Source organism: Medicago truncatula, chromosome 4, assembly GCF_003473485.1.
Source record: "Medicago truncatula cultivar Jemalong A17 chromosome 4, MtrunA17r5.0-ANR, whole genome shotgun sequence".
In the NCBI taxonomy this organism is placed as follows: Eukaryota; Viridiplantae; Streptophyta; class Magnoliopsida; order Fabales; family Fabaceae; genus Medicago; species Medicago truncatula.
In genome coordinates this window covers 59,022,030-59,031,972 of record NC_053045.1, presented here as the reverse complement: position 1 = coordinate 59,031,972, position 9,943 = coordinate 59,022,030, and the positions used below count along the sequence as shown (strand labels likewise).

General features: G+C 33.4%; 1 long non-coding RNA gene across 1 annotated transcript; it reads right to left on the bottom strand.

The window, feature by feature from the left end:
• Positions 1-4,228: 4,228 nt before the first annotated feature.
• Positions 4,229-6,010, bottom strand: LOC112421088 (uncharacterized). The gene is made up of 2 exons (XR_003011054.2): positions 5,743-6,010; positions 4,229-4,852 (listed from the first exon to the last, which is right to left on the bottom strand). It is a non-coding gene; the product is annotated as an uncharacterized lncRNA (long non-coding RNA).
• Positions 6,011-9,943: the final 3,933 nt, after the last annotated feature.

Genomic DNA, 9,943 nt, shown 5'->3' with positions numbered 1-9,943 from the left:
ATTCTACGAAACTTTACAGACACCTCTATAAAAATACATAGAGATGATGTGAAAAGTTTCGTAATATTCTGAATAAGTCTCGATTTTTTTTTATTTTTTCGAACAAAACGCGCAAAATCGCAATTGAAAAAATTAAAAAAATCGACACTTATTCGAAATTTTACGAAACTTTGCACATCATCTATATGTATTATTGTATTTATATAGAGGTGTCTATAAAGTTTCGTAGCATTTCGACTAAGTCTCGATTTATTTTGATTTTTCGACCGAACCATGCAAAATTGCAATTTTTTTCAAGTGCGAGTCCGAAAAAGTGTCCTAAAGGTTGAACTTTTTTAAGCTTTTTTGCACTCATGTTTAGAAAAAAAAATAACATCTCCCACAAAAAATTTGAATTTTTCGACAAGGGACGGATTAAATCTGAATTTTTAACGCGCCTAAAATTTAAGACACAAAAACATCAAAACATCAACCTAAAAATTGAATTTTGAGCTGTTTTTTGCAGACACCTCTATAAAAATACATATAGAGGATCTGCAAATTTTCGTAGTATTTCGAGTAATCCTCAATTTATTTTGATTTTTTTTACTGAAACACGTAAAATTGCAATATTTTTCTAACTGCTCGTCCGGAAAAGTTATATAGAGGTTGAATTTTTTCATTATTTTTTGTACACATATTAAGAACATAAAAAAAACATTTCCCGCAAAAAATTAGAATTTTTCGACAATGGATGGATTAAATATGAATTTTTAATGCGACAATAACTCAAGAAACCAAAACATCAAAACGTCGACCTATAAATTGAATTTTGATCTGGTTTTTTGCATATATCTCTAAAAAAAAATATATATAGAGGGTCTGTAAAGTTTCGTAGAATTCTGAATAAATTTCGATTTATTTTGATTTTTCGACCGAAACGAGTAAAATTGTAATAAAAAACAGCAAAGCCAGCGGCAGTTAACTGCCGGCATATTCATGAACGGTTGTTAACTGCCGTTGGGGGTAAAAACTTCATTTACTTGTGTCAATATGAAGTTTTTGATGTCAAAAAAGCAACCTTCATAGGAAAAAGCCTAAAAAAAAGGCTTAGTTCAAGTCCAGTTCGTATTCTAGTTTAAAGTTATTTTTTATTTCTCTATTTTAGATTTGAGGTTAGTATTGTAGAAACTCAAATATTGAAGCTGGTTCAACGTGTTTTTATCCAAGTTAAATTACTGTTTCCTTGTGTTTATTATTCAAGTTACAAGTTAAGTTATTATTATATTTTCCTAAAACAAAGTTCAGTTATTATTTTTGTTTGTGATTTTTTTCTCCCTCTCTGTTAATTCTCCACGATTATCATTAGTGTAGAAACGCAAAATATGTGGATTAAACCAACTTTCATGATTCAGAGTACTACAATTTTGCTTCTTCATAACTAAATAAATCCTTCTATTTTCTAAAATAAAAATAAAATAAAAAATAAGTCCTTCAATTTCTGAGATTGCATGTATATTTAATAATTATTTGGCTAAAGTGCACTTTTTCCACCCTAAGTTTTAAAAAGTTGCGATTTTGACTCCCTATGTATAAAAACTACAATTTTGACCCCCTTAAGATTTAGCCCCTTTGCATCTTTGGTCCTTTTGATCAATTTTGACCGGTCAATGTCTATGTGACATGCAACGCGTGTAATTATTTAATTAAAAAAATCATATAATCATTTTTTAAATTAAATAAATGAAAAATTAAATTAAAAAAAATAAGGAAAAAAATAATTGTGTAATCATTTTTTTAATTACACAAATTTTTTTTTTAATTTAATTTTCCATTTATTTAATTAAAAAAATGATTATATGGTTTTTTTAATTAAATAATTACACACGTGGCGTGCCACATAGATATTGACTGGTCAAAAAGGACCAAAGATGCAAATGACTAAATCTTAGGAGGTTAAAATTGTAGTTTTTATATATAGGAGGTCAAAATTGCAACTTTTTAAAACTTAGGGGAAAAAAATACACTTTAGCCTATTGGATGTGGCACTTAACTAGAAAGTTGACTTCATGTTATTTTTAAAAAATCACGTTGTAGTACTGTAAAATAACAAATTTCTTTTTTATAAAATCTAAATTTAGAAGACAAGTAATTTGCAGGAAAAAATTAATTTACCCATTAACTTTATTGAGATTATTTTATGTAGTAATCCAAATTGAGCTGAAAATTAACAAGGACAAGATATATCCAACAAGTGGTGGTATTTATTTTGTGTCAAGTGTGGTGACCTTCCATTAATCATATATCATTATATGATAGTTCTGAAAGGGATAGTTTGAGAAAAAGGATGGGCAATTATATATAGCCTTTAGGGTGGGTATAGTTTCCTCAATCAGTAAGTAGCTTTGGGATTACTCAATCGTGACAAAATCTACTAACAATATATGAAAGTTGAAGTACAACAAAATTTCATAATCATCCTTTTTAAAACTCACGATCTCTTTAATTTTATGTGCATAAAGGTCATTTTGCAAAATTTAATTTAACTATTTTAAATTTTAAATTAAAAATTATTTATGAATAATGGTAATCTATAACAAATTTTCACGAATAGCTATCTACTAATAATATATGAAAGTTGAAGTACAACAAAATTTCATAATCGTCCTCTTTAAAACTCACGATCTCCTTAATTTTATGTGCATAATGGTCATTTTGCAAAATTTAATTTAACTATTCTAAATTTTTAATTAAAATTATTTATGAATAATCGTAATCTATAACAAATTTTCACAAATAACTATGAAAATAATTAATTTGTTAAAAAAATTACGGATAATGTCATCACAACTCAAACAAATTTTAACGGATAACTATGAAATCAATTTATTTGTTTCAATATATTTCTGAAAAGAATATTTGATACAAATATATGTTTAGCCTATGACGAAAAAAACTCATGCTATTGAATGACTATATAAGGAAGACTCATACCCTAGTTTTATTCACCAATTCAATAGTATTGAATTGAGTCTTTTAGGGTTTCGACTTGTGCTTTATTTGTGAGCCTCTCTTTGTATCATCTTGATGCATTGAGCAGGACCTGTAGTTGAGTTGTAATGGATCAAAATCATCGCTTTATATAAGAATCATTATTAGGGTTTCGAGTCCTTATTTGTGTTTCACTCGTAAGCTTTTAAGCAAGAGTGGATTTTATTTCTCGGAGTGTGTCTCCATTTTGATTGTATTTGTTTAAATCACAGGGGATGTGATTGATTGAGGGAAGTGAAATGGAATCTCAGATTTAGGAGTTCCTAGGTTGAAGTCAATACGGGTAGGTCCTAGGTCTAGAGTTGTAAACGAGGAGTTTGCTGATAACTTAGAATAAGGACTACACTAGTGGATTTTCTTCCTGACTTGGTAGCCCTCAGAGTAGGTGTGTTTGTCACCGAACTGAGTTAACAAACCATATGTGCCTTTTACTTTTATGTCCTTTATATTTTCCTTGTTGTGTTTGTTTTCTTCTGGCTCGATGTTGAAACATCTTACTCAACATCCTGTTTGTGTTTGATGTTAAAACATCGTATAAAATATTTCAAAGCTAGCCTGCCGGAATTTCATATGCCAACATCAATGATGGCGTGCTTGAAAAGTACTGCATCTCAGTATGCAGGCAGTGCTTCGACTTCCAACTCCCCATATAATGCTTTCATGTCTCCTGGATCAAGTATTCCTCAAGTTTTAACCACGAATACTTTGAATTCATTGAGACAAAAAATGGCTGAAAGTAATCATGAAATGGAGACCATATCCATGTTAAACACCTCAAAATAAAAAAATAAAATAAAAATATGATCATTGCATTTCATGTTTCTTTGGCTTAACTTTGCTATTTCCAGTGAAGAATTCTTGTCATCAATTCATCCCTTTGGCAGATCATAAACAATCTTACATTACGTGTGTATGAATCGACATCCCCACACACAAGCAGATTAATTTATGAATTATACTCAAGCACATTATAAAAGTTCACTTGTAAATCACCTACTGGTATCATCAGGCTTGTACTCACTTTTGAAAATATTCATATTCTCTATTACATCGTCCACCATTTCATTCATTTTCCTTTTGAAATTCTTGATATAACGGTTTTTTTTTTTACTTTTGATGAGAAAAGAAAAAACAAATGAAAAGTACGACAATCAGGGAACATAAATTAAATAGAAATAATGATAATAAACAAGATGAGTGTAGCAGACTAGTGTCCTTCAATCTTGGCACTAGATATCTGTGATTACTTCAACTATACGAATCTCAAAGGTTCAGTTTGTGCATAAAGCATAAAGTTGTCATTCTTTCACTCTAGATGTTAGCTTTTGTTGATTATAAAATGAGTCAACACTTATTTAAGTAAAGTACGAATAAGAAAGATAATTGTCACCCTTAGAGATTCGAGCATCGATATTTTTCCATGATCTCCACATTCTTCTGCCTTTCCCTTTCCAACTCGGCTGAAATACGAGCAACAACGTTGACAATTATCTCCATTCGCTTCTTATTCTATGTCACAAAAATGATGTGTTTGAGTGAAACCAATAATTTAGAACTATCATCACAAAGGTGTTTTTTTTTTTTTTTTTTTTGTGTGAAAGCATTACACAAAGGAGTATTATTTAACGGTGACTCTTACATGATCAGAATGACAATATTTGTTGATACAATTTTATCTACATATTACTATCTTGCATAGGGGTGAACGCATCGCAACAACATTTATTTCCTTCGCATTTGCCATGATGACCAGAATTTGAACATATAGAGCAACATTGAAAATCACTATCTGGACATCCTGCATAATTTTGGCAAACTTTTCCTGCTAACCAAGATGTCATTAGACATTGTATGTGCATCACAATTATCAAAACAATAATTTTCATCCAAAAGGTTATATTGCAAAACTAGAGAAAGATTATTGTCCATGTTGACCGAAGGTTCTATAATAATTCTATTCAATTGAAACACTAATTGTTTCCTATGATGTCAATAATTTTTTGTGTGGTGGTCAGGGTTTGAACTATGTCAATTGAGCTAAGTTCACGATAACATATCATGTGAATAATTTAATATAATTAATAAATTAAAAGATATATTATCTTTTTTAAGTGGTGGTAGGGATTCGGATCCCGGACCTTGCATATATTATGCATTGTCATTATTAACTGAGATAAGCTTACACGGAAACAATTAGGATCTATTTGTTTATAATAAATAAATTTGGACTATGAATCTCAAAAAATAATATTATTTTCTTTAAATTAGAAAATAAGAAAATATTATTAATAAAAACGACACTAATTATAACTATCAAGACTCAAGTTATGATGTTACGAAATCAAGCTAAAATTAATCTTTTTTTTTTGTTACAAAAATTTTAGGGTGAAAGGATGGTGCCCCAGTTCAAGGCATGGAAGACCTTCGGACTCAAAGAGCACCTACAAAGATAATTACATTTACCTCTCTCCAAAGGCACTAGCGGGGCTCGAACCCAGATTCTCTCGGATTCAAGACCTGTCTTTTTACCACTAGACTAAACCTTTGGAGTTAAGCTAAAATTAATCTGATTGAGAGCGTAACTCCTAGATGAAATGTATATCATTTTTGTTTCAAATAATGGTTTTTTAAACGAAAATGATTTTTTTTATTTCAAACATCATTTCACACACTTTCATCAAACATAGTTAAGTTATGAAGTTAGTTTGTTACCTGAAACCATGATGGAAGCAATGCACAAAATTGTTAAAGTCAAGAGGAGACTCTTAAAATTGGTGGCTATTTCGCACTATGAAAGGTCCTTGGCTATACAGATCCGGAGCCTGCTGAAGCTTATGCCTTATATAGAGCTGTGAAGTTGGCGATTCAGATTTTGAAGGAAGAGAAGGAGACTCCCTTCATGGGGAATAACCCATAAGATCAATAAGGGGAATAGTATTATGGGTTATTGATCTTTTCTAGTTCTGTCGGTGGAGTGAGCAACACGAAGGGTATAATGGGTAAAGCAGTCCCACGTTACTTAAGGCAATTTATGTTTTTATCCTCTCGGTAGTTAATTGCCGAAGTTTTAAAAAATCGGCGGCAGTTAACTGCCGAGGAAAACAATTACAGACAGTGAGTTCTGCATAATTCTAATGCATTTCCAAGCCATTTTTCGGCCAATTTTTACCTGTAATTAAACCAGAGCATTTCTAAATGCAATATAAATCATACAACATTGAAACTCGAACATAAACAAGAAAAATATGAAATCTTTTACAATTGTCCATAATTAAATCAAACCGACATTTTGTTCAAATTACACAAACGTTTGAAATTCATCAAAACGATACAAAGTGTTCATAATTAAACAATTCATTTCACATCATTAAATTAAATCCCTACTTACATTCAACACAATTGCATATGGAACAAACATACAAATATAATATATTATCAACATAATTGAAATATAATACACATTGTTTCAATGTCAAATCATAAAGTCAATAAAAAATTTACCAACATAATTGAAATTGAAAATATGATACGGAAACGAACAATTGTCATAAAAATATGTCATCGAAATACCAACAAAGTAACAAATGTCATGAATATACAACAGAACGAACAAAATGTCATGAAAATATACATCAAGTCCTAAAAATTTATCCTAAAAATAAAATACTACTAGTCCTGGTCTCGGTCCTGCTGATGGTGCCTCCTCCTCGGTCTTTGGCGTTGCCTCCTGGCTAATATCGGCGCGATATGCTCCCTAACATGGCTCATGGCCTGATACCACTGCTGAGGGCCCATGACCTCCTCCTGGCCCATCTGTGCATAGGTATCAGGCGAGCTTCTCGCCTCGTACCGCTCCCACTGCTCTGCAATGATGCTCCTCATTTGCTGGCCTGGGAAGATCTTCTGAAAGAGGTGACAAAATCTGAGGGTGAGATACCCTAGTGTACCATAGCACATAGCCGTCCGCCATGTCTGCTCTCCTACCTGCTCACCTCAATCGGCCACCTTAAGCGTGTGAGTGCGGAAATCGACGAACGCCTGCACAATATGAGGCGGTGGAAGCTCTACAACATCCGTCGGATGCCTGGGGACGGTCTGGACGTATCTGTACTGCCTCAAAACCCTCTCGGACAAGTGACGGTACACCCTACGAACACCGCACATGATCCAACCTGAAAACCAAAAACCCTCCTCAAAATCCTGGATCTCCTTGTGCTTTTCGTACGGCCTCCAGCATACGTCATCAAACTATATACGATCAAGCAGTGACCGATACGTGATCCCCTCTCTGTGACCCTTCTGAAGCTTCCACCTCGCCGCCACCAGATAGTTCTCCATGTAGTCAGTGTTGGGATCAACACTGTAAAAGTCAGGAAAATGCGCCAAAAACCATGTCTGCACAAACCAAACAAATCACATTTATAAATTATTACGCACGAAAAAATATAACAAAAAAATAAAAGTTAAGGTTCACATTAATAAGTTTCTTACAGTGAGCAGTGTCACGCTCCCCCCAAGAGCTCTGTCTCCAGGCCTACATGCCTCAGCCAACTCGTCGTATAGATATGCGAGTGTCATCCCTCCCCAGGAATAATTACGTATCCCTGCGTAGCTGTCCTTCATGGTCGTCAGATAGACCAACTCGATGCGTTTGTTGCTTCTATCACCAAACAACAAGCATCCAACCAAGTAGAGAAGGTAACACCTCATACAATAAGTCCTAACTCTCTCCAGCTCCTCTGGATCCTCCGTATCCGCCAATACGTTGGCCCTACCAAGGTACCTCGTATATAGCTCCCTCAGCTTCGGGTAACTAATGTACCCACCATACTCTATACCGCAAACCTTCTCCGCCTCCTGCTGTGACACACCCAAGTGCCTCATCAATAGTGCCGCTCCCTCATGTCTCGGCATCTTCTTTCCATGGCTCAACATCCGCCCCTCAATCTAAAGATGCATAAGACATGCGACATCATCCAAAGTCACTATCATCTCCCCCAAGGGCATGTGAAAAGTGTTGGTCTCGGGATGTCACCTCTCACATAGAGTCATCAGCAGGGCATGAGGCACAGTGGCGTAGCTCAGGTAAACCAAGTCATGTAACTCGCTCTCCCTAAGCGGATCCCAAAACCAATCCTGATTACCGTTTGGGCGTCCGAGACTCAAGATCTTAGCCCCACGGTTAATCGGTTTAACCACACGTGACTTACGAACCTGAAATAATAGAAAAATAAATATAGTTTAGACAATTTATACATTAAACAATGTAAACATTTAACTAAACAAAATAAAACTTAACAAATGCAAAAATAAAACATAACACATGTAAACCTTAAAACTTAAATAAACCACATAACGAAATAAATTTAAATCATAATTAAACATAAAGAAAACAATAAAAGTTGAAATAAAGAAAATAATTAAAAAAAAGCACATATAAAAGTGGATATAATAATTAAACAAACACACATATAAAGAAAATAATTAAACATAAAGAAAAAATATCTAAAAAAATTATACTTACGTTATCTGAATTATACGAAAGCGGCAACGCCACATGATTGACATAAGAGTGCAGCAAAGATAGGTCTGCCGGTCCTCCAGGAAAGGGAGGGTCCACAGGTAACACCTCCGGGGCAGCAGCTGCTGCAATGTCATCATCATCTCCTATATGCTGCTGTTGTGGTATATGATCCTGGTCATACCCACCATCTGTAACATCGTGGTGTACCTGATCCTGATAATTCAGGTACTCCACCTAGTGGGACGGGTCAACAACTTGTGACTCTTCAGGCTGTGTATCCTGAGAAGTCCCTGAACCATCCACCCTCCGACCTCTTCCCCTCTTTGGGATGTGGCTGCTTTGCCTCTCCCTCTGGTGGCTCTGAGTCATCGCACGCTTACCACCAATCATCTTAGATGGATCAATGGGGTCCTGATCGGTCATATCTACAAAAAAAATAATAAGATTAACATCATTTCTATAACCTAATCAAACACATTAAACCTAAACATAATCAAACTCATTAAAAGTACAACAATGAACATAATTTCCATAACCTAAAATCATTCAATATAATCATCATTACAATAAAATTTATGTCCATCATTTCCATAATAACCTAAACATCATTCAATAATTAACATACACTTAATCATTTCTATACACTTAATCATTTGTGTCTATCATAATTCTCGTAACCTAAACTAACTAAAAAATCAATATACACTTAACCAAACTATAACTAACATCATTTCTATCATTTCCATAACTTAAACTAACTAAAAATCAATAAAATTGTCATTGAAACATTTTATCAAACACTTTGTGTGCAAAATATAAAACATATTCAAATTGTGTTCATTTAACACCATTCAAAGCCACATTATGAATTAAACAACATAGACAACAACTACATTCATTTATCAATTCCTAAACTACACATGCAATCATCAAATTGTCAATTTTAAAATCAACCCTAACCACATGTAAACTACTCTAATTTTTTTTAAAAATAAACCTAAACAAACTAACATTATCATTAAAATGATTGATGCAACTTACTTGTGATAATGTGCGATTGATTTGCTTGCAATTCACGGAAATGGATTTGGTGAAAATTTAAGAGAATTTGAAAACGTTTTGAAAATTGTAGAAACTAATATGTTTCTGTGTGTCTGATTAAGTTCAAATTTCCTCGACAGTTCCCACGTCAACATAATATTAATAAAACTATATGCGTAGGGAGCAAGCACACTAAACTAAACGGCAACGTTCGCATTCTCCCAGTATACCATCGTTATCGTTGACAACAGGGGTATTAAGGTAAATATCGAGAAAGGAACCAAATTAAGAAAATTACGAAAAAATCCGTATATTAAATAGGTGGGAATCTCAATTTGCAAGTCTCAT